This window comes from Pleurodeles waltl, chromosome 1_1 (assembly GCF_031143425.1).
Source record: "Pleurodeles waltl isolate 20211129_DDA chromosome 1_1, aPleWal1.hap1.20221129, whole genome shotgun sequence".
Taxonomy (NCBI): Eukaryota; Metazoa; Chordata; class Amphibia; order Caudata; family Salamandridae; genus Pleurodeles; species Pleurodeles waltl.
Window position 1 is genome coordinate 873,285,520 of NC_090436.1, and position 25,812 is coordinate 873,311,331.

The following is a 25,812-nucleotide window of genomic DNA, read 5'->3' on the forward strand; positions in this document are numbered from 1 at the left end:
TGGAGGGAAGTGTGGTGCTTGTGTTTTTCTGTGTGCTTCTTGTGTGTTGATCTGTGTGCATGGCTGTCTGTATGTGTTCTTGGGATGGGTGAAGGGTGTTGGGTGCTGGAAGGGGTAGAGGTGGTGGGAGGGGGGACGGAAAGACCACGGACACTGGCTGCCCTCAAAGAGGAGGCCAGAGCCTGAAAAGATCTCTGTAGGCCAGACATGGCACTGTGAATGCCCTCCAGGTATGCATTGCATGGCTGCATCTGGGATGCTAGCTCCTGGATGGCATTCACTATGGTTGTCTGCCCTACAAAGGTGGTCCTCAGGAGGTCAATAGCCTCCTCCGTGAGGGCAGCAGAGCTGACTGGGGCAGGGGAAGAGTTGCCTGGGGCGAAGGAGACGCCCACCATCCTGGGTGAGCAGGCACGGGCAACTCAGTGGGGAGCAAATGGGAGGGCGGTGATGGTTTGGGGCGTCGTGGAAGATGGCAAAGAATGGGTGGGCCCAGTAGGGTCCACCGCCACCAGGGAGCTCTCATTGGAGGAGGTATCAGAGTTACTACCTCCAGTGGTAGTTGCCTCCCTAATGGTACTCCCCTCACCCTCCATCCCACTGATCCCCTTGGCGTCGCTCAACTCTGCCTCCTTGGAACCGTGGGCTGCTGCATCCCCACTCGCCGGTGCCTCAGCTCCCTCGCCAGATGATGCTAATGTACACAGGGACACAAGAACAAAGGGGTGGGGAAACAAAACAAGGGAGAACATTGTCAAATTGTGAATATATGTACATTTTGGCTCACTCACCCTCCCATCCACATGACTGTGCCTCTGACTAGTGGACATGACCCCAAAATACACCACATAACCCTCATGGAACACATACCTGATACACTGTGTGGAGTATACCCATGAGAGACCATGCCCAGCCAATGCACTTACAAGTCCATAAGGACACTATGAATACCAGATGCCAGACAGGGGACCCCTCATAGGCATATAGACTGCTGAAACTAGCCATCACACCATCCCAAGGACTTGGAGGGGGCAGGACTGCAGGAACACACTTGTCCAAGTTCATGGCACTACAATGCATAGATACTACAGCACTAAACTACATCCATCAAAGCGGTATCACAAAAGTGTTGGTACTCACCCACTTGTGGCTGCTGTGCTGGCTTCAAGCGCCCATCCAGATCTGCATAGGCCACCACCAGAATGCAGGCCATTAGGGGGGTCAGGGTCCGACGGCACCCGTTCCTCGTTGGGAGGCCTTCCCTAGCTGGGCATCTCCGGGCTTCCTGGCCAAGCACCTCAGGTCCTCCCACCGCTTCCTGCAGTGGGTGCTCCACCGGTTGTAGAACCCCAGGGTCCCCACCTCCTTGGCGATGGATTGCCACAGGCCTTTCTTTTGATGGGCGCTGACCTGCATGGGACACACAGAGCAAATAAACAGACGCCATTATATGTGCACCAAATACAATTGCCATGTCGTTCAATATGGAAAGACCATTGTTGACAGGCATGTTTTCAACTCAGAGCCAGGACGTGCCAGACAATCTACAGCGGGCCAGTCACACATCGGACACACATGCATACAGGCACCCACCACAATCACACATATTTAAGCATGACAGATGCCAACTCACCCGCTCCTCTGGTCGCCCATACAACTTCACATACAGGGGTAGGACCCCATCCACCAGCTTCTCCAGGTCCTCCGCAGTGAAGGCCGGGCCCGTTCCCCTGTAACTCGCGCCATCTCAGGGACCAGAGTCAGGACACAGCAGCACACGCAGTGGAGTACTACCCTTCACAAGAATCAGGAATCAGGAATCAAGTGTCAAGGGTTTGACAAAATGACGTAGGTACCACAGCAATGTATTCCATCTCCGCCGGTGGCCATCATGATTGGCCCAGGTTCCCCATTGACAACCATGTAATCCACTGATCAGTTGCAAGGCGGTGAACACCGCCTTCCGCCATGACGACTAACGCCAGCGGAATGAAGTCACTTCCACTCTATCATACCTGGATGGCAGGAGGCTTCCATTTTGCTACCAACATGTCACCAGAGCCTGGCCAGGGCCATCATCCAAGGCCCCAATCTCTCTCCCCTTCGTCACTTGCTGACATGAATCTACCATGCTCACATGTACCCATCTTTGGAAGTAAGTCCACACTGTGATGCCATTATGGCAGAGTTAACCTAGCCCACATTTGCCTGACTGTGCCCCTCATACTTTCTGCTTGAGTGTGTTACCTACATATCGCACAATTTAAAATACAGTGACATCATGGGATGCAAATGTAAGTTGACACTCAGAATGTGTTTCTTTACTTCCCCATAGGTACAAACCCATGTTGCAAGGGAGGACCCCATCTGTATACAGACCCCGGAGATCTGGAAACTATGGAGGAACATCACATCATTATTACCTACAGACTCAATAGAGCTACAGTCCATGGCCTCTGTGCATTAATGGATCCTATTCTGAAGCCGAACAATCGGAATCAGCATGCCATCCCTACAACTGTGCAAGTGCTATCTGTGCTCTAATTTTTGGCTCAGGCTCATTTCAGGTGACAGCATGGGTGCTGGGTTCTCACAGCCAATGTTCAGCCTCATCCTGTCCAAATTCATGGATGTATTCCTTCAACACTTGCAAACATATGTCCAGTTTCCCCAAAGGGCTGCACTTCCTGCCATCAAATCAGGATTTTATGCCTTCGCTAATATCCCACATGAGATAGGTGCCATTGATGGAACCCATATAGCTCTCACACCCCCAAGAGTGAAGGAACAGGTATATCAGAAACGTGAGAACTATCACTCCATGAATGTACAATTGGTATGTACTGCTGATCAGTACATTTCACATGTGAATGTCAGGTTCCCAAGATCAGTCCATGATTCATTTGTCCTAAGAAACTGCAGTGTGCCACACATGATGGAACAATTACAAGGGGACAGAGGATGACTCATAGGTAAGTGTGTATGATACTGGATCAGTACATAGCTGACGGCCATGTTGTGGGTGGTGTGTTGTGGGTGTATTGGTGAGAGTGCTGTTGTGTGGTTGTGTGTGTAGCTTGTGATGGTGTTTGGGGTATGTATGTGTTTTGGTGGTGTGTTTGTGTGTGTGACTTGTGTGATGGTTAATTTAGTGTTTACTTGTTATGTTGTCAATTTCTGCCTTCTGATGTAAAGGATTGTGATGTGTGTATGTGAGTGTTTTATAGTGTTGTGGATGTGTGGCTTTCAAACTTGCCAATGTGTGCATTTGTTGTTAGTGGGTTCCATTGCTAGCCGTGGCGGTCTGTACCGCCAATGGTCATTCGGCATTCACTATCCGCCACTCTGATTTGTGCATTATTATTTGGTGGGTGGAGGATTTGTCAGCATGGAGGTGGCGGGGTGGGGTGTACTGCCTTCCCGCCGTCATAGGCCCTGGCAGTGGGTGGAGGTTTCAGGATTTTTGGAGGTTTGCCTTTTTGGCATCATTATTCAGCGATGTGCAGTCTACCGCCACTGGCGGTCTTTTGTTCACCGTCACCACGGCGGTCTGCAATGATTACCGCCAAGTTCATAATGAGGGCCTTGGTGATAAACAAATGATAAATATTTGCTGAACCCCGATTTCCACAGACTGCATGTCTATTCAGATGTAGTGGCCATTTCAACAGAAATTGGTCTGTCTGAAAATTACAGTACCATATCACACTAATGCTCCAAAATGCACCTCTGGCTCAATTCCATACCGATACCTCTCTCTTACTGAGTATGTGTTGCGCATTTGCTACACTTTGCTTTTGTTTGACTCTTAAATTTTTCACAACTCTTTTGACTTCAGTGATATAACATTAATGGCAGCACCCCAGCTCTGAAAATTGTTCCGACACCATCTCTTTTATAGTTTGCACATGGTTATTGCATCGTGTGACTGACTTCCCCTTATTTTGTAACAACTCATAATTTGCAAATAATATGTAAGGATGTTGTGTGACTAGATATTTGAAAATCTCTATTTGAGAGGTTACTACTCCAGTTTGCAGAGTTCTTATATTATCCCCACGCTGTGATAATCTTAGGAAATCAAGATTTCTATACTTCATACATTGCATTGTGCTGTTTTAGCATTCACAAAATCTGTGCAATACTGATTTGTGAATCGTTAAAGCCTCATAGCGCCAGATGTATGTAGTTTAATGTTTGCAATTTCCTAATAGCGAATCTCAGTGACTTGCTATTAGGAAATTGGAAACTGTGATGTATGACAGGATCTTTGGCACTGTTAGCAGGTCCCTTGAGAATCTTCCTCTTTGTGAATGGCTTACCACCAATTTGAAGTTGTTGGTAACTATGAATGTTTTGTGACCACATTCCCCTTTCTAATAGCAAGTCACACACCCTATGTTGCAAGGCGGAATTAGGTTATCGACTTGCAAAATAGGGATGGTATATGTCAAAAAGCCTTTTACTGGCTGCAAACAGCCCAATCGGCCATTTGTGAATGCTTCATACATCTGGCCCATAGACAGGGCACAAGTCGGGGGTACATGCGGGTACATGTGGGTACATGGCGCCCACCCACTATTTTCACAAGGTGAATGCGTCCATCCTGCCAGGTATGTGTGCCACAAGGTAATAAGCCGAACTGGTCCTGGTGTAATGTTTAAACACTGCAACACATTCAGCAGCACCTGGACGTTGACTGCTTACCTTCTGAGCAGCAACGTGCAAGTGGCAGTGAGGGGGCTTTTTTATTTTAAATTTGAGCTTGGGCCAAAACAAAGGCCAAAGCTAAGCGGCCATCTGGCCTCCTTTTGTTCTCACTGGAGTTATCATGGGCCTCACACCTACCTGCAAATGCAATGAAGAGGAAATAAAGGCACACAGGCTCATTTGTCGTCACTTCACAGAAAGGTAAGAGAAGCATGATTTTGACTTTGGTAGGTTCCTGGATTTTAGAGATATGCATGCACTGTAAGAATGTCAGAAATGCTTGTCTGTTCCTGCATTTACACAAATAGCAATATAAATATCACTGTTTTGTTTTATTTCTCTTATCCAAAATGCAGGGGTTCATAGCTCTTTACATCACATGTGCATATTATACATTGACAATCATATAAGTGCAAATCTATGTACAGAATGTCATACATAGGATAATGAGGGTCACAAGGTGTTTGGGCTGCATCTCCATCATAGCTCACTGTGCTATATTAGAAGGATTACAATTTATTATCTGCAGGTAACAAAAGGAACTCCATGTTAAAGGCAGTAACCCACTTAGCATTCTACATAAAATAAAAATCTGTCATGATGTGCTTTGCAAGAGACATGTTAACCCTCTACGCTACTTTGATTCAAAACTGGGACTAGACACGACTCACATCTGTCCAGCAAATGTGTTAACCACAAAAATTATTTTAAGGCTATCATTATTCCCTGAGATTTACAGGGCATACAAAGCTCCCTGGAGCAGGTGCCTTAATCCTGTAAGAGTTTTTAAAATACAGCCTTTGCAACCAATTAAGCAGAACAGATTTATTGCCAAGTTTCTCTGTGTGTCCTTTTCTTTGTGGCAGATATTTTAAAAAATAAATTTGATGCCCAGATTTTGTGTTGGGGTTGTGTCACTTTTTTAGCACAATCGCAAGGCAAAATCTAATTTGTTAAATCTGGTATTTCGCTCTAATTGACTCCTTATAGACCTGCTAAACATATGTGGGAGGTCTTAAGATCAGATGTCACTTCTTGGGATGTCACTTCCTGTGAGGTTATGGGTTGTAATGCCACTTCCTGTGAAGCCACTTGCGATGTCACGCTCCATGACGTCACTGGCTGTGATATCATGCGCCATAATGTTACTTGTATACTTTCTAACTTGGTTAGTACCCCCACATACTTTTTTTAGGACTTGTACCCTGCCCATAGGTCTCAATGTAAAAAGGTGAGCAAAGAGAAACTGAGTGTTACCCAGAGGTAAAAACAAAAAAAATAAACTTAAGGCCCTTATTACAAGTAGTCCAGTGTTAGCTGCAATATTAATCACAGCTGATATATAATAGTTTCGTAGGGTGTGGTATTCATTCGATGCGATTAATGACATAGATTTGGAATTTATCCCATAAAATGGGATATAGCGTGATGCCTGCTGCACCAAAATCCGCATGTTCCAGCCTTTTTCGTGCAATTTATTTTTAAGAAGTGTAAGCAAGTTTGACCTGCCGAAATTTATAGGGGATGCGATTTTTATTGCAAATGTATAATTCCGGTATGAGCGGTAACAGAAGTTACGGTACATATCAAACTTTATTGGCAAAATCGTACTGAGTGCCGAATTGAAAGAGCAGGGTGCGAAGGATCAAGGAAGCTTGCCTGATAGCAGTGAAAGGGTGAGCTGTAGATATGAAGATGGAGAACTTGTACAAGATAGAAAGGAAGGTATCAGATTTCAGGTTAAGTATTTTCTATTTTGAGCACATCATATGTGTTTCACATTTCCAGTGCTTGCGCTAGTATGTAGTAACAAAGAGGGAAAAGATAGGAACTATTTTCTTTTACGTGCCTTTGTCTAGACTGCAGGAAATAATGATTTTGGCGAGAGTCACGGAATACTTCATTTTTAATTGCCATTTAATTTAAACCCTTCATTGTACTAAACACGCCATTGTTTAGTAGAGTTCTAAGTGTAAAGGCGTGTGGCGCCTCTTCGTGGACACAGGGCACATGACAAGTTCGATTTGCTTCTTCCTGCCGTGTAAACTGAAATCTATCAGATTTTCATATTTTCACAAATAAACCCCGGGTAGCTGTCACGGTACCAATAACCCGCCAGCTTTAATTGTCAAGCACAAACGTGAATGCTCTTATTCGCGAATTCCATCTAAATTTCCTTAATCTAATTTCTAAATGTTGCCATGAGAAAAAATGCAGGGTTTTTACCTAAGGGGGTGTGAGAGAGAAAGTGAATGGAAGAATTAGAAGGCATATGAATGGACGCGCTGCTGTGCTGCGTATTACTGCAAGACCTCACACATCAATGTCTGGACCACAACGTGAAACTCCCTTTAATGAAAAGGCACATCTTCGACATTCATACTGCGACCCACGCTATGAACGACAAAGGCGAATCTTTGTGTATTGTACGTTTTACATTGATAACCCCGCTGCACTGTGTAATTTGTATTATGTCTGTGGGGCACAAAATGGAGGACTACATTCAATACGTCTGATTGGCTAGACATACTCTCATTAAAGTGGATTGCATGTTGTGCCCATTGTGGGACTGGTTCAACATTATGAAAGGGGGGTATTCATCAAGGAGAGAGATGTTTTACATAACCTAAGCTTTTCTGAACACTGTAAAAAGTCCAGTCTCGGAAGGGTCTTCCACAAACACACAGTGCTTAAGGGACGGCATCACATGCCATGGGACAATCAAAGCCATTCTCCAGTTTCCACTGAGTTTTCCGGCCATGTGAGAACCGAGAAGCAGAGCTGCGATTACTCTGATCTCTTCAGTCATCGCTTTGCCTTATGTGGGTTTTATGTTACAGACTACAGTCAAAGAAATGTGAAACATTCACTGAGAGATCAAAGTACTTATCGTAATGAGAAAAACGCACACGAGGACAGTCAGAAAGAAAGGCTAAGTATTGCCTGAAGCACAATGAACTCTCGAGGAATGCTGGGAAATGAACAAAAACATATTTATTACAGCAGTGATACCAAAGCGGGGCATTTTTGCATTATTTGCCGCTCTGGTGCTTTGGAGGATGACGTCTATTTTCAAATGAGTTACTTTGTTTCCTGCATATAGCTACTACTAATAAACCAGTAGAACACATAAGTACAGTATGAGCAAACGTGAACGGAGCAGTTGACGACAAAGTGTGTTGCCAGAGAGTGGAGATATGTTGCATTCTTGTTCTGTGCTTTGAGGCACCCCTAATGCCCCCATAATTCCTTGTAATATGGGCTCTGCAGTCTCATTATCTACTAGTCACGTCTTCCCAGGGCTATGGCTATCAGTAGTGCAGCAGGTGCACTGGCACAGGGATTCAAGGCTGTAAGGGGCCGACTACACCACAACATTGCTATTTTTACCACCAAATCAGGGAAGGTGGGGGGCATTAGCCTTGCTTGCATTAGGGCTCATGTCACCTTTGCTACGCCACAGCTCTCCCTGTGCCTGGACCTCCACAACACTTTCCTGTAAGCTCACTCATTCACTACGTCCAGTGGAATCCCTGCAGAGTTTATCTAACTTAATTTGCTGTGTTGGTAAGGGTGATAACCCCTGCACAAAGGGTGCAGATGTGCTCTGTGCAGATCCACTAAGGGCCACATTATTCCCTAAAAGCCACTCTCCAATTTCCTCTCTAGTCATTTACATTTATCTCCATGGCTCTGCAAAGCCGCCCTCTTAAGAGCTTGTTTATAAGAAGAAACGTGACTGCTATGTTAAATGTTCTCAGAGAGCTACTGCCGGTATTTTAACACCACTCTACAATAGAAGTGAGAATATTCTTGACATCTCCAACCTATAGAATGCAGTCGATTGAGAAGTGACAAGGCCTCCCTCAATTATCCAATGACGACAGTCATTCACTTTATTTATTTTTCTTTCATATTTTTCCATAGCACCTTTCTACCAGAGAAATGGAAGTGCACTTTAAAGTGAAAGAAGGTATGGCGACGATTGTCACAAGATACATTAAGATAAAGTGTGGGGCTCGAGGTCCCAGAGTTAACAGTTACAAATAATTAAACAGATTTTCTACAGGCCAGAGAGATGCAGATCCTGAATGTTGAATAGGATTTATTGTGAGACATTAGTATAGTAGAAAAAATACCGAGAATCAAAATATTAAAAAGTAAGTATAGATTTTCTATACCTAACGCCACATCTATGTACCTTGAGCATATATATACATATATCTACAAGGTACGTATATGTGGATTTAAGAATTGTAAATGTATACTTCCTCTATATGCACTTACTTACTTTCCGTTATATGAGTCTTTGATATTTTGTCCACAAAATTAATGTATCACTATATCCTATTATTAATTTGTAATAGTACAACCCATGGTGCCTGGTACTGGGAGGGCGTTTTTAATTAACAAAATATTTGGTGTAGAATTAAACGTGTAAAAATAATATGTAGGCCTGAAAACAAGCAAGAAATGCATATATTTTTAATTTCTCTGCTTTCTTAGCAGTTACAAATGCATAAGTCAACAACATTTGTAGACTTTAGTTGAAGAAAGCAATAGCATGCATATATTTTACTTGCTTGTCATTAGTGACCTAGGTCAACAATGTAATATGAATAACTGTTAAATATGCCTGAAACATTTGACAATTATCCATGGAGTCATTTATATTCTTTTTAACCTTCACAGGTACATAAGTTAATTGAATGAATAAATGTTTAGTTTGAAATCACAAAATCTGTGTCTTTATAAGTACGTTTGTTAGAAACGGTTTTTGGAAAAATAAATGTGATGTGCAAATAGGCATTAGATTAACCATGAACTTTTTCTCTTCCATCTTCTATGACTGTGAAAACCGGCAACAAGTAGATATTTTAGTTGCAATGTAAGAACATGATGAATATCTTTTTTAGAATAGGTTAGTCAACGGAAGCTGTCCTGTTCTCAAGAAGACATCAAAAAGTGATTGGCTGAATCAGTGACAGAGACAAATAAAGAAGTTACAAGTTTTGATATTGAATTATTATAAATTGCATGTTCCTAGCGTTGGAGATTAGACACTTATGCACTCAGACTGAGACACTCTTTCAGGGATTTCTGACTTTAGACCTCGTGCAGACACTCTCTGAGATATTTCTCAGACTCACTTTGAGCAGCTTTCAACTTAACACTTAGATTCATTTTCAGACTCCTTTGCCTGAAACCTATTTTGCTTCTGAAATTCTACTATGTTTCTTAGCACATTCACATCTCTGATTTACAAACTCTTTATGAGTTTTTCAAATTAATTAATTATTCGCTTCACAAAGCCATCCTTTAGATTAGAATAGGGAATTTAATTATATGGAACATGTTTCACGCATTGCTTTGTATATTATTGATGTTATTGATCTATAATTACAAGATTCATTCCCTGATAATAAAGATGAGATACTGAAAATCGATAATAAATATATTAAGCCTTCTTCCAACTCTCATCATTGTCTTATCAAAAGACATGTCACTGATAAACTGAAGAGATTAAGGCCTGATTTAGATACTGGTGGATGGGTTACTCCTTCACAAACGTGAGGGATATCCCATTCACCATATTACAATTCCCATAAGACATAATGTCCTCAATGTTTTGATTTGGAGCTTCTTCCTACTCACACAGCTCCAAGTTCTATTGGAATCAGGGACCAGTAGTAAGCAGAAATTATACATTATTTATTCCCCGACTCCACTCCAATAAAGTTGTTAGCAGGAGGAAGGTTTAGGTAATGAGATAACAGAGCTGTAAAAATTAAAAGTGCCCATGGTAGATAAATGACCAATTGCCCAAGCCCTAGTTCAGAGTCTGACTGAGTGCAGTTTCTGAAGTGGCAGCTGGAAGCCGTTGCAGAGTGGCGAATTCCAGTTTCGGGTAAGAGTATCATCAGGATTATGTATTGTAATTGTAATAATTAATGTGAGTTGTGAATTGTATATTGATTTGAAAATTGCTTGTTTGTTGATGCTTTGATTTGCATTGTTGATGCTTATGCGCTTTTGTCAAGGAAAGATAAAGAGGTTATTGGACTAAGACATAGCCCAAGATTCCAGTATTTTGTTTGCTAATGAGTGTAAGTGCAGGTTGTGAGATGTCATTGACTGCACAATTGAGATAGGGACAGTAATAAAATTTGTTTTGGTGGTACTAATATTGATCAATGTTGGTAAAGCCTGATGCACAAAGGTGGCTACATTGATTAGGTGATTTTCCGCTGGTTGAGATTTCTTCATTGTGGGTGTAAAACTCTTTTTGATCGAAAAGTCGGAAGGTGTAAAAACCTTAAAATTCCGGTTGTTGATTGTTCCATTGTTTTTTGTCATGAAGGCGCAGACAAAGAGTGTTCTTTTATGTTGCATAGAGCTGTAGAATTGAAGCTTTGTGTGTACGCAAAAATTAAAAAGAAGGGTGATTAAAGAATGGTTACATCCATGTGTATAGTTTCCTGAATGGTACAAGATCACTAAAAAAGCGGGTCCATTGAGCTTTCCTAGATAGGAGTCTTTTTAATTTGCGGATTATAGACAGATTATGAAAAATTCTTTGTGAAATGAAGCCATCTCCCAGACCAAAATAATTTGAAGGCTTATGCGCGTGGGAGAAAGTGGCAAGAGAGAGCGCTAGAGATAAGTACAAAAGGTGAACAAAAAGAGCTATGCTAAATTATGCATACGCAGTCTGGAATGAACATGAGCAGTGACGGAGAAACATTGGAGAGGAATCTGTTACAATCACTAATTCCTGCGGCCAAGAATGTACCTCATGTTTTGCAACCCATCACATTATAAATCATGTAGCCGCTCGTTTAGGTGAAGTATTTGTGCTAAGCATGGTATCACTATTGCCTATACCAAACCTTTAAATTATCTTTGTGTTAGGAATGCTCAATGTGCTTGTAATTATCACCAGATTAACCAGGTTAAACTAAAAGGCCTTATGTTTTTATTCTCATGTTTGTACAAGTCTCGCTTCAATTATAACCTTTTTTCCTGTTACTGTAATTATTCACATGCTTGATAATTATCCATATGCCTGCAGAGAGGGATTTTCCAGTCAGGTACTTTCTAGAATCATTCTTGTGCCACCAATATGGGGACTTTCCAGTCAGGGACTTTAAAGAGTGATTCATGTGCCACCAATACAGGTAATTTACAGCCAGGGACTTTCCAGAGTGATTCATATGCTCTTCTAGAAAGTACTATCTAACTATAAATACTCGGTCAAACCCCAGCCAGGCGCTTGGCTTTATTTCCTAAAAAAAGAACCCTATTCTCTCCCCCACTGCCCTGAACCATCGCCCTCTCTTCTCCCTTATCCTAGTTTCCTAGCCTGACCCATTGACATCTGCACCCCCGCAGACATCTCTGAGAAGCTCATTGGACTACTCTGATCCCTGCATTCCAGACAAGTAAGGGTGGGGAATCCTATCCCCAACTGCAGCAGTTCAGGAGCCGGCCCATTGGTCATTCCAACATTGGAATGAAAGGAAGGACAAAACAAACGAAAACAAAATGAGGTTAGTGCACTGTTCTTTGTTTCTTGCCTGCAACAATCCTACATAAATAAAAACGTCAAGACTTGTGTATAATCTCGGCATAAGACTCCCACACTATCTGCTGGGAGTTCCGAAGACAATTTGCAAACCTTTAAAGAGAAAAAAAGAATTCAAAATAAGAAAATGAAGAACAGTCACATAACAAGACCATATGACGCAATATGCTGCTAGGGAAAAAAATTGTGACCTGTGACCCGAAGCTTACCAAAGGAGAGGGAATTTCTATCCCACAAGAACTGAAGGAGTACATATTTTCTGTGTTGTTATAAGCATCTTTGAGTGTATGTACCTCCATTTCTCAAATGTTATCTGAAGTAACTATTGGAAAGTGGATTACTGGTAAGTGCAGGTAAGTACCTACAGCTATCAATGGGCCACTAACCCCTACTTAGGTCCAGTTAGGTCTCAATAAATTAAACCCCGCTCAAGCCTTGGTAGCTTGGCAACGAGCGACAAGGTTTAACTTAGGAGTCAAGTGTGTAAAGCATTTAAAAATCCCAAAACAGTCAATAAACATCACCAAAAAACACAATAATACCAATTTATAAAAATAGATTATATTTCTATCTTTAAAATGACACCAAAATGATTAAAAGTGGATAAGGGGAACGAGAGATATGAATTTTCAAATATTTAATGTTTTCTAGTGCATAGAAGCAGCCAGCACTCAAAGGTTTAAAAAAAAGGTCACACTGGACAGGGACAAAGTTCAGAGTTCAGGCCACCCTCGAGTTAACACTGTTACACTTATGTTCAGCAGTGTTTCTTGATTCAGGAAAGTGGTCCACAGCACCAGCCTTGGGTTCAAACTGATTTTTGGAGGTTAGATCTGGCTGAGCCCACTCACTGGTGTGGCTAAAAATCCTAAACGCACCTCTCTACTGCCCTCTCCTAATCTAATCAAGAGGGCACCTAATTGTTTGGGGTTGCAGGAAATTTGGGAGGTCCTGAGCTGCTTCAAATGTCCTTCCCTGTCTTAGAAGACCAGTTTGGCTGCTCTCCCCACATCTTGTTTCACCATCTGCTGAGGCACGTCTCCTCCCCCAGGCACATCCTTTGTGTTCAGCCCAGGCCACTTTACACCTCATCAAGGCAGGCAGCCTGGCCACTCAGAGAAGGGCACTACAGAGCTGAAGTTGGCAACTTTCAAGTAGAGTTTTAAAACTCTTTACTTGAACTAGTTATATCAAATCCAACAATGGCAAGGTGTAGGAGTTAATATAACAATTAATTTGATACCAAACTCAAGGTATCTGTCTCTTATGGGAACTTGGTTAATTAAAATAAAGTCTTCCCATTTTAGCCTATGAAGGCCATTCACTACAGTGAGGGAAAAACAAATGTGGCTATTTTACCTCACCAAGGCTTATAAAACATATTTTATAAGTTCCCTGATTATAGTTACATGGCACCCAACCCTAGGGGCACATAGGGCAAACCTTAGGGGTGACATATGTAAAAATAAGGTAGTTTAAGATGTTGGAAGTACTTCGAATTTGCATATAACTTTAGTTTAAAAGTAGCCAGCAAGGCAGGCCTGTCTTTAAAATGACAATGGGCACCTCAGCAGTGTACCTATGGAGGCACTACCTATGCTGGGGTCCCTAAACCTACATGCCCTACCATCTACTACAGACTTATATGTAGGTTGACATAGACAATTATTATTAGCCTAATTTGAATACTGATTTTACACAGAATAGAGGCCCTGGGACTGGTTAGCAGTACCTAGGGCACCATCAAAGTCAGGAAACCACCAGCAAAAAGTGAAAAATGGGGGCAAAAAGTTGTACTCCCCAAAAGAAGAAGACACTTGGGGCATTCCCGAACAGGATAGTGAGCTAGACACCACTCAGAGGTGCAAGTCTTTGTTTCTTTTATTATTTTGTCCCAACCCCTTTCCCTTCTAGGACAACATTTTATTTGAGGTTATCATTCCTTGGTCAGGCATTGTGTTGGGGAGAGTAGGGTCCAATATCGTCTCTGTAGACAAGTTCTCTAGGTGAGTGGCCTGACAGAAACTAAACTATCTCCTACCATTACAAAAGAGAAAAATGAGCAGTTATAGATACACAGGAAACCAAAAAGAGAAAAGATTAAAGGGGAATCAGAAATAAAGGCTGGAACAAAAACAGATTCTGAAACAGATTCAGGAGATGAAAATTTGGAAGAATTATTAGCTTGACATCATCCACCATATGTGGGACATAAAGCCAAATACTTATAAGACAATAAATAACAATGTAATAATAGCCACAACTCCTGTTGATCGTAGGACATTTCAGATTAATGGAAAATGCAAGCAATGCAACCTGTTGTATACACAACCAGTGTTGTCACAAATGTCAATAGCACACCTCACACCTCATCAAGGCAGGCAGCCTGGTCAGACTGCCAGAGGCTGGCCAATCAGAGAAGGGCACTACAGAGCTGAAGTTGGCAACTTTCAGGTAGAGTTTTGAAAATCTTTACTTGAACTAGTTATATTAAATCCAACAATGGCAAGTTGTGGGATTTATTATAACAATTAATTTGATACCAAACATCAGGTATTTGTCTCTTATAGGGACTTTGTTAATTGAAATAAAGTCTTCCTATTTTAGCCTATGGAGGCCATTCACTACAGTGAGGAGAAAACAAATTTGGCTATTTTACCTCACCAGGGCTTATAAACCATATTTTATAAGGTCCCTGATTATAGTTACATGGCACCCAACCCTAGGGTCATGTAGGGTACACCTCAGGGGTGACATATGTAAAAATAAGGTAGGTTAAGACTTTGGAAGTACTTTTAATTCCAAAGTCGAATATGCACATAACTTTAGTTTACAAGCAGCCAGCAAGGCAGGCCTGCCTTTAAAATGATACTGGGTTCCTCAGCAGTGCACCTAGGGGGGCACTACCTATGCTGGGGTCCATAAACCTACATGCCCTACCATATACTAGGGACTTATAGGTAGGTTGACATAGCCAAATATGATTAGCCTAATTTGCATACTGACTTTCCACAGAGCACGGGACTTGGGACTGGTTAGCCATACCCAGGGCACCATCAGAGTCAGGAAAACACCAGCAAAAGTGTAAAATGGGGGCAAAAAGTTAGGGGGCCTCTTCAATCAGCCCTGTTTTCTCACACTAACTATGTAAATACATGCCAATACTAATATATTGTGTGAGTTCCTTCCCTTTAGTTGACTCTCCTGTACACGCCAAAAGAAGACACTTGGGGCATTCCCAAACAGGATAGTGAGCTAGACACCACCCAGAGGTTTCTTTTATTATTTTGTCCCAACCCCTTGCCCTCCTAGGACAACGTTTTATTTGAGGTCGGGCATTGTGTTGGAAGAAAGTAGGGTCCTGTATCGTCTCTGTGGACAAGTTCTCCAGGTGAGTGGCCTGACAGAAACTAAACTATTTCCTGCCATGACAAAAGAGAAAACTTAGCAGTTATAGAAGCACAGGAAACCTAAAAGGGAAAAGAGTAAAGGGAAATCAGAAATAAAGGCTGTAAAAACACAGATTCTTAAACAGATTCAGGAAATGAAAATTTGGAAGAATTATTAGCTTGAAATCATCCACCATAGACATAAAGCAAGTACTTATAAAACAATAAATAACAATGTAACAGTAGCTACAACTCCTGTTGATCCAAGTGCATCTCAGATTAATGGAAAATGCAAGCAATGCAACCTGTTGTATACACAACCAGTGTTGCCACAAATGTCAACAGCACAGCCAGTTATAACGTAGCCAATAGTGCCACAACCTGTTATAACACAGCCTGTGGTTCAACAAGTTATTCCCTAGAATGTACAAGCTCAAGTAAGAACAAATTACCAGAATGATTACAACTCAGCCAGTACCTGCCTAGATTGCTTGTGCCCCAAATATAGTGATGCAAGGAGCTGTAGCATGTGCTCATGTAAACAGATACATCCCTACTTCACAAAATTCCCAGATTGTAGCATGGACAACACCACCATAAACTATTCAAACATTAGAAGAAGAAAGACAAATTGTCTCCAGAACACAAACAGCACTAGGTAAAATGAATCTGTTAGAAGATAGGATTTTCCCTTATGATATAAATATATAAAACTGCTATGAATTGTGTGAAAGTTGAGGCTGCAGAAAGACCCAGTACTATCTCACGTTTAAATACTAGCCCCAGTTGTTAAAAAAGAAAGACCATTAAATGCCCAGAGATTAAAAATAGAATAAGAAGAAATAATTTGAGGATGCCTGGATCTTGATCATGTAAATTATTATCAAGAAAAATAATTGATTTATTTGTGTAAAGAAATTACAAGGAAAGAAAAAATAGTACATGACAAATTAACAGAAGTACATTCCATTGCAGAAAAGTGTCAGGGTACATTCAGATGATGAGACAATTGAAAACATGCTTTCTTCAGGAATGTGGATGAACATTATTCAATTAGTGAAATGTGCCCACAGATGCAGTAAATTTGATAAATCAGAAAATAAATGGACAAGGAACCATGACATGGTGTCCTATGGTTCCAAATCCAGTCACCATACTTACCAGATTCTATGTACATTAGAATGGTTTACTGTTGCAGATCTTTGACAAGCTTTCTTCTCAATTCCGTTATATGAAGATAGCCAATGTCTATTCTCCTTCATGTTTCAAGAGAAAATATTAGCATGGTGTTGAGTCCCAAAAGGCTATATTGAAAGCCCATCTATTTTCACCCAGATTTTAAAGAAAAACTGTAAACATTGATCATGCCCTGTAACTCAGTTCTTGTCCAATACATTGATTACCTATTATTAGCATCAGAAACAAGACAATTCTGCAAACAAGACCCCATTGCTTTATTACTTCATTTGGCTGAGAATGGACATAAAGGCCCTCATTACAACCCTGGCGGTCGGTGATAAAATGGTTGTAATACCACCAACAGGCTGGCGGTAACTACTGCCAAATTATGACCATGGTGGTGTTATCTCTGATACACAGCCAACGTACCACACTGACCGCCAGCGCGGAAACAACAGCCACCATGGCGGTAGCCACCTACAGCCAGGTGGAAGTCAATGTTCCGCCCACCATATTATGACCTAGGAAACCACCACCTTTTCTGGTGCGGTACCAACGACATCAAAAGCATGTCGGAAACAGAGCACAGAAGTGAAAGGACTCACTATTGGAGACACAGGGAACAACCACGCCGCCATGGAGCCCGAGCTGCATGTCTTCCCCATGGTCTTCTACATGCTTCTCCACCACGAACACGAACGACGGTGAAGACGACGACGGTGAGTACAACCGCCCAGCACACAAGAGAGGGGGAGGAAAAAGAGAGTGACACACACACGCACTACACCCCCCCAACACCATACACACAATCAGCTACATTACTAAAACATTTTTACCTTGTACTTTGGATGAATAATGCAAGGACAAAATGTTTTAGAAAAAGTGAATGTAATTAGAGCAACACATCACGATAAACAAGTGTGGCAATATAATAGATATATACATATCTACATACAAAGGAACACAGCCCAGTCCACAATGTACGTTGTCCACATGGCCACAGGCCAAATTCCAAAGCCACACATGGCACCTGCCTCAACACGGAGAAAACACTGCAGGGGCATCAGTTTGGAAATAGGCAGGCACCTCAGGGGGACGGGAGATGGTTGGGGGGCACCTCAGCCGGCAGATGGAACAACACCACTGGCTCTGGAGGGGGTAACATGCCTTGTGCTTGGTCCTGGGGAGTGCAAGGCCACAGTCTCTCAAGTAGGTGTCTCCCACACTGGTGCTAGAGGGAGCAACATGGCCTGTGCTTGGTCCTGGGGAGCCTGGGATAGGTGGGTGTCTCCCACACTGGGTCTGGAGGGGGCATCGTGCCATATGCTCTTGATCCTGGCTCTACGCTCATGATTTCCTCCACCATGATCCTTAGCTCCTTCTCTGAGAATCAAGTGTGTCTTTGTAGTGCCATGGGTGTCGTGTGAGGTGTGTAGGTGAGGGTGTGTAGGGTGATGTGTTGGGGTGTGTGATGTGGGGTGTGTGGGTGGTGTATAGGTGTAGGTAGTGTGTGGCTCTGGTTTTGTCTGTGGTCTTGGTGTCTGTCTCGTGCCAGTGGTTTGTAGTAATAAAGGGTTGTGGGTAATGTGGGTAATGTGGGTGTGTGTTTTATAGTGGTGTGGGTGTGTCGTGTGTGTATGGGTGTCAGGTGTGTGTTGTCTGAATTGTCCAATGTAGTGTTGTTTTGTTTCAGTGTGTGTATTTTGAGCACTGCGGTATGTACTGCAAATGGTTTACCGCCACTGAATGTCCGCCGTGGTGATTCGTGGGACATAGTGAAATGGGCATTGTTCTGTTGGCGTGACGGTGTGGGTTTTGATACCGCCAGTTTATCACACAAAAAAAAGGGAGCACACTGCCTCACACTCCAGCATAAAATAGCCCCAATGCATCATGGTAAATGCAGTCATTTGATTTAAAAATAGAGAAACTTTTCAAAAAGTCTTTCACCTTAAGTAGGTGCAGCAAGTGACGTATCTCTGGACACGTGTTTCTGGCTTTCGGCCGTCATCAGCAGAGAGAAAATATATCTGAAGGGGTTGCTTGAAATGCCGCCGAACGCCTTCACAGGTTTTTGTACCACTCAGTAGGCGAACAGGTGCCTCACCAGAGCTCGTCAGCTTGTAGGCTCACGGGAGCCGTCAATTAAACACACAAAAAAAGGGAGCACACTGCCTCACACTCCAGCATAAAATAGCCCCAATGCATCATGGTAAATGCAGTCACTGACCTTTGGTGTGGTGGAATTGTGTCTGTGGCTGAATAGTGACAGATACCAATCTGTGTGTGTGTGTCATAATATGGTGGACGGATATCCATCTCTGCCCCGGTAAGTTGGCGGCAGTCAGTGTGGCTGTAAATGGGATTTACCGCCAATTTCATAATGAGGGCCAAAGTGTCTTCAAGCAAGTTGCAATACTGTCAAAAAGAAATCCAATATTTGGGACATATTATTGAGAAAGGCACAAAGAAAGTGTCAAAAGAGAGAATGGAAGCTATTTTGCAAATGGGTCCTGCAAAAATACAAAGATAAGTCAGAATGTTTTGGAGAATGGTTAGTGTTACAAATGGGGTCTCTAGTTGGCAGTGGTTTGCCCCATGTCCAAGTAGAGACCCTCTGTATAGTCAGGGTAAGGGAGCCACACAGCTAAGATAACCCCTGCTCACCCCCTTGGTAGCATGGCACAAGTCAGCCCGATCTCAGAGGCAACGTGTAAAGTATTTGTACACACACACACACACACACATGCACACACAAACATAGTAACACAGTGAAAACACCACAAAAGTAGTCCTTACCAGTTTAGAAAAATAGCCAATATTTATTTCAGTAAAACAAGACCAAAATGCCAAAAATCCAACATGCACAAGCAAATATATGACTTTTAAAAGATTAAGGGGGTCATTCCAACCCTGGCGGTCGGTGTTAAAGCGGCGGCCAACCCGCCAACAGGCAGGCGGAAAAAAAAATGGAATTCTGACCCTGGCGGGAACCGCCAACTGAGACCGCCACCTTAACACTCCGACCGCCACGGTGGGACAAACAAACAGCGCGGCGGTCACCGCCAACAGACAGGCGGGAGACAATGTACCGCCCACCCTATCACAACCCACCAATCCGCCACCTTTTCCGGGGCGGGAGCCCCGCCGATAAAAACACAGCGGAAACAGACAGTACGAACGGAAAACGCTCACCTCTACACCCTCCACGAGGAATCTGGACAGCATGGAACCCGAATTACACATCCTACCAGCTATTGTCTACCTGCTCCTCTACCAGGAGCACGAACGCCGCCGCAGGAGACAACGGTGAGTACTGCACCTACGACACAGGGGAGGGGGAGGAGAAAAGATTACGGGCACACACATACGCGACACACCCACCCTCACCCTCACCCACAACTACATACACATCAATGCAGAGCAACAACTCAAAGTGACACCCCCCAAACCCCCCGGAAGAATGCAAAGACAAAATAAAATGATCATGAAAATTGAAGTATATTGTACGGCTAAGTTAAAAAATAAAACAAACAACTATAACTATATATACATATGTAAATTGTCTTGTCCAAATTGGGTAACAGCCATTGTACGTGGGCCAATGGGCCGAAACACATGGGCAAAGCCCACACAGGAGACCCGAATCCATTGGAGAGAACACTGCAGGGGCATCAGATATCAAAACTACAGGCACCTCAGGGGGAGGGGAAGGGGGGGCACCTCAGCCAGATGAGTCCACGAAGCCAGATCCACGAGGGGCCTCCATGGCTACTGTTCCATCCTGGGGAGTGCAAAGCCACAGTCTCACAAGTCTGTACAGTGGGTGGTTTGCCCACTGTTCAATCCTGGGGAGTGCAAAGCCACAGTCTCACAATTCTCTACAGTGGGTGGATTGCCCACTGTACCATCCTGGGGAGTGCAAAGCCACAGTCTATCAAGTGGATTACAGACTCCACTGGTTCTGGAGGAGGCATGGTGCCCAGAGTGCTTCGTGCAGCCCTGCCCGACACAGATCCGGCCCTGCCCCTTCTGCCAATGGGCCAGCGGTGCTTGAGATGAAGGGCCCAGTGGAGCGGTGCTTGAGATGAAGGGCCCAGCGGAGCGGTGCTTGAGACGGCGGTGCCCAGCGGAGCGGTGCTTGAGATGAAGGGCCCAGCGGAGCTGTGCTTGAGATGAAGGGCCCAGCGGAGCGGTGCTTGAGATGAAGGGCCCAGCGGAGCGGTGCTTGAGATGAAGGGCCCAGCGGAGCGGTGCTTGAGACGGCGGTGCCCAGCGGAGCGGTGCTTGAGATGAAGGGCCCAGCGGAGCGGTGCTTGAGACGGCAGTGCCCAGCGGAGCGGTGCTTGAAATGAAGGGCCCAGCGGAGCGGTGCTTGAGATGAAGGGCCCAGCGGAGTGGTGCTTGAGACGGCGGTGCCCAGCGGAGCGGTGCTTGAGATGAAGGGCCCAGCGGAGCGGTGCTTGAGATGAAGGGCCCAGCGAAGCGGTGCTTGAGACGGCAGTGCCCAGCGGAGCGGTGCTTGAGATGAAGGGCCCAGCGGAGCGGTGCTTGAGATGAAGGGCCCAGCGGAGCGGTGCCTGTGACGGCGGTGCCCAGCAGAGCAGTGCTTGAGATGAAGGGCCCAGCGGAGCGGTGCTTGAGATGAAGGGCCCAGCGGAGGGGTGCTTGAGATGAAGGGCCCCGCGGAGCGGTGCTTGAGACGGCGGTGCCCTGTTCAGCGGATCCTGACTTGAAGGGCCCTGTTCAGCGGTGCTTGTCTTGAAGGGCCCTGTTCAGCGGTGCTTGACTTGAAGGGGCCTGTTCAGCGGTTCCTGACTTGAAGGGCCCTGTTCAGCGGTGCTTGTTTTGAAGGGCCCTGTTCAGCGGTGCTTGACTTGAAGGGCCCTGTTCAGCGGTGCTTGTCTTGAAGGGCCCTGTTCAGCGGTGCTTGACACGGCGGTGCCCTGTTCGGCGGTGCTTGACACGGCGGTGCCCTGTTCAGCGGTGCTTGACTTGAAGGGCCCTGTTCAGCAGTTCTTGACACGGCGGTGCCCTGTTCAGCGGTGCTTGACTTGAAGGGCCCTGTTCAGCGGTGCTTGTCTTGAAGGGCCCTGTTCAGCGGTTCTTGACACGGCGGTGCCCTGTTCAGCGGTGCTTGACTTGAAGGGCCCTGTTCAGCGGTGCTTGTCTTGTAGGGCCCTGTTCAGCGGTTCTTGACACGGCGGTGCCCTGTTCAGCGGTGCTTGACTTGAAGGGCCCTGTTCAGCGTTTCTTGACATGGCGGTGCCCTGTTCAGCGGTGCTTGACTTGAAGGGCCCTGTTCAGTGGTGCTTGACTTGAAGGGCCCTGTTCAGCGGTTCTTGACACGGCAGTGCCCTGTTCAGCGGTGCTTGACTTGAAGGGCCCTGTTCAGCGGTGCTTGACTTGAAGGGCCCTGTTCAGCGGTGCTTGTCTTGAAGGGCCCCGTTCAGCGGTTCTTGACACGGCGGTGCCCTGTTCAGCGGTGCTTGACTTGAAGGGCCCTGTTCAGCGGTGCTTGTCTTGAAGGGCCCTGTTCAGCGGTTCTTGACACGGCGGTGCCCTGTTCAGCGGTGCTTGACTTGAAGGGCCCAGTTCAGCGGTTCTTGACATGTGGCTCCAGGGCACCAGATCCGGCCATGAGATGGAGTTCACTCGCCACCCGACATGTGGCTGCCGGGCCCTTCGTGCACATCTGTCTTCTCGCTTGCGGGGCCCTCCTGTGCTGCCGTCCCGGGCCCGTGGGTGTCCTCCTTCACACCTGGAATGGGGCTGGTGGGGCCCTCCTGGGCAGCTCGCCTGCTGCCAGACTTGTCGGGCGTGCTGCCCTTGCCACTCTTCCCTGCTCCTCTGTGGCCCTTTCCTCCCTTTGTCGGTGTGACAGGTGGCACCCCACTTCCTGACGGTGCCAGGGTAGTGCCATTGGAGCCTGCTGTCTCTGGCCTCTCGCGTCGGGCCTTGCCTTTCTTAGATTTTTTACCAGGGGGTGGGCTGGCTGTCCCTTTACTGCTAGCCGAAGTAGCTGCCCTTGAAGGTGGTGGACTCCAAAATCCCTGGACTATTGTCCTTGTAGGTCCAGGGGATGTGGTGGCTGAGGTGCTGATTCGACTCTTAAGAGATGGAGGGGGTGGGTCAGGTGATGGAAAGAGGTTAATTTTGGACAGGATTTTTTTTTTAGGAGCAGTGGGAAGGGTTGGTGCAGTGGGTATGGGAGTGGAGGAAGAGGATGTGGTTGTAGGTGAGTCAGGTCTGGTGTCTTTGGGTGCAGGTGCTTGTGCTGGAGGCTGTCGTGAGGTAGATGGGTGTTGGGTGGGTGGCTGCCTGCGTTTGTGTGGTTTGGAAGAGGGGGTGACAGACACACTGGGAGAGGACACAGGGGACGTGTAAATGGCAGTGGGGGTGGTGACTGCACGTGTGCGGAGTGTCCTGGTGGGTGTGCTGGTGATGGACGTAGTGGCTGATGATGTTGTGCATGCAAGTGTGAGTGGAGACGTCACAGGGAGGGAGGAGGGAGACGAGGAGGAGGGGGACACAGAGGAGGCAGTGGCTGTTGGCATGTCTGCATGTGGATGTTGCTTGGGTGAATGCTTGTGTAATGTGTGGTGCTTATGTCTGGATGAGCTTGCCTTGGGTGTTGAGGTGTGTGCAGGCTGGTCTGTAGGTGTGTCTGGGATAGGCAGAGGAACAGGGGAGTGGGACTGGGTTGAGGAAGTTGGAGGAGGGAGGCAGGAGACAGGGACTGCCGTCAGTGCTGAGGCCAGAGCGTTGAACGATCGTTGATGGGCAGCCTGACCCGAATGAATGCCCTCCAGGTATGCATTACTCCGATGCACCTCCCTTTCTACACCCTGGATGGCATTCAAAAGGGTAGACAGCCCAACAATGAGCGTCCTGAGGAGGTCAATGACCTCCTCCCTGAGGGCAGCAGGGGTAACTGGGGCAGGGCCTGAGGTGCCTGGGGTGAAGGAGATGCCCAACTTCCTGGGTGAGCGGGCACGGGGCGAAGGCTGAGGGGCTGCTGGGAGGGCGGAGCTGGTGAGCTGGGTGGCGGCTGTACCTGTTGTTGCGGTGGGCACGGATGTTGCCGCCACCACAAGGGAGCTCCCTTCCGAGGACGTGTCTGTGTCGCTGGTGTCACCTGTGTCCCCGCTGTGGGGCTCCCCTCGCCCTCCGTCTCACTGGTGAATTCCGAGTCGGTTGCATGGCCCTCCAGGGCCATGTGAGATGCAGCTCCCTTGTGCTCCGATGCCACTTCTCCTCCACCTGATGATGCTAATGCACACATGTACAGGAAGACCAACAAAAAAGGGGGGGGGGAGAAATAAAGACATGTTGAGTGCATGCATTGGCGACACTGTTGGCGGAGAGGACAGACACAGAAGCCCCCTGCACTACGCCGCGCACTTGGGGTACACTACTCAATCCGTGGGACATGGCCTACAAGCCTATGGACGACAAATCCACACATAGGTGACACAGGGCCATGATTAGCTGTACTAGGCAACCTACAGAGGGGGGGTCGGGGGCACAGGGCCATGCCTAACGGAGGGGCCTAGCCTACGGAAATCGCCCTGGCCTAGGGATACCCACAGCCCTCCTCCCCCACCCAGACACCTCCAATGTGCGCTTAATCAGCAGAATGTGATTGTACTCACCCCCTTGTGTCTGCTGTGATGTCCTCACATGCCCATCCAAATCGGGGTAGGCCACCGCCAGGATCCGGGACATCAGGGGGGTCAATTGACGGGAACCACCCCTCCTACGTTGGGAGGCCATCCCCAGCAGAACCTCCGCGGTCTTCCTGCTCCTGCGGCGGATGTCCCCCCACCTCTTGCGGCAGTGGGTGCCCCATCTGTTGTGGACCCCCAGGGTCCGGACGTCCTTGGCGATGGCACGCCAAATGTCGATTTTCTGATGGGCGCTGACCTATGTCACATGTACAGGGGGGAGAAATAACTTTCTCATAATTTTCTGCATGCTCGATGTGAGTGGCCCCCCATCCCCACCCTTGCCATGTGGCACATGCTCTCATCCGTCGTTTGATGCATGCCTCAATCGCTCCCCTCCCCACCATCTTTCATCCACCCGACTCAACACAGGCATTGCCCACAAAGCATGGTCCCAGTGTACTTACCTGTTGGTCTGGAGGACCGTAGAGTAGCGCATACTGGGGGAGGACCCCATCCACGAGTTTCTCCAATTCTTCAGAAGTGAAGGCAGGGGCCCTTTCCCCAGTCGCAGCAGCCATTGTCTCTTCCAGACCGAGGTCACAGCAGCACTTGCAGTAAAGGTCCTCTCCTGTGGATGATCAGGTCTCGAGTGATTAAGCAGATAGAAAATGGCGGTCAAGTCCGCGGCGGTGTGTACCGCGACCGCCGGCGCACTTCGTCATTGGCTCCTGAAACCCATAGGGTTCAATGTTAACCAATGCAGCTTTGCGCCGCGGTCTTCGACCGCCTACCGCCACGGTGTGCCACGCCAGCGCATTTACCTCACATCCCATTGTCGCACTTCACAGGTCAGGCAGCTGCCATTTCAAGGGCCCACATGGCTTAATTTCTACTGCGTCACACATGCCTAGGCCTTGCATCGACACTCATACAAGCCATTCAATGCATAGAGAATCGTGTACTGTGCAAGCTGTGGGAACGTACCTGTGGGTTGATTGACTCTGTGCTCGCTGTTGTCCTTCCTAGGCACCGTCCGCTGGGACTTGCGAGGAGATGGAGGAATGTTCCCGTGTACAGACCGCTGGTGGACCTGTCGACAATGGAAGAAAGACATGTCATACTGACATACAGGCTTGACCGAGCCACTATACAGGAACTGTGTGCCCAGCTGGAGCCACACCTGATGTCACCCATCCGCCAACCCACAGGGATCCCCCCTCTAGTGCAGGTTCTGTCAGTACTCCATTTTTTGGCAAGTGGCTCATTTCAAACAGCAGTG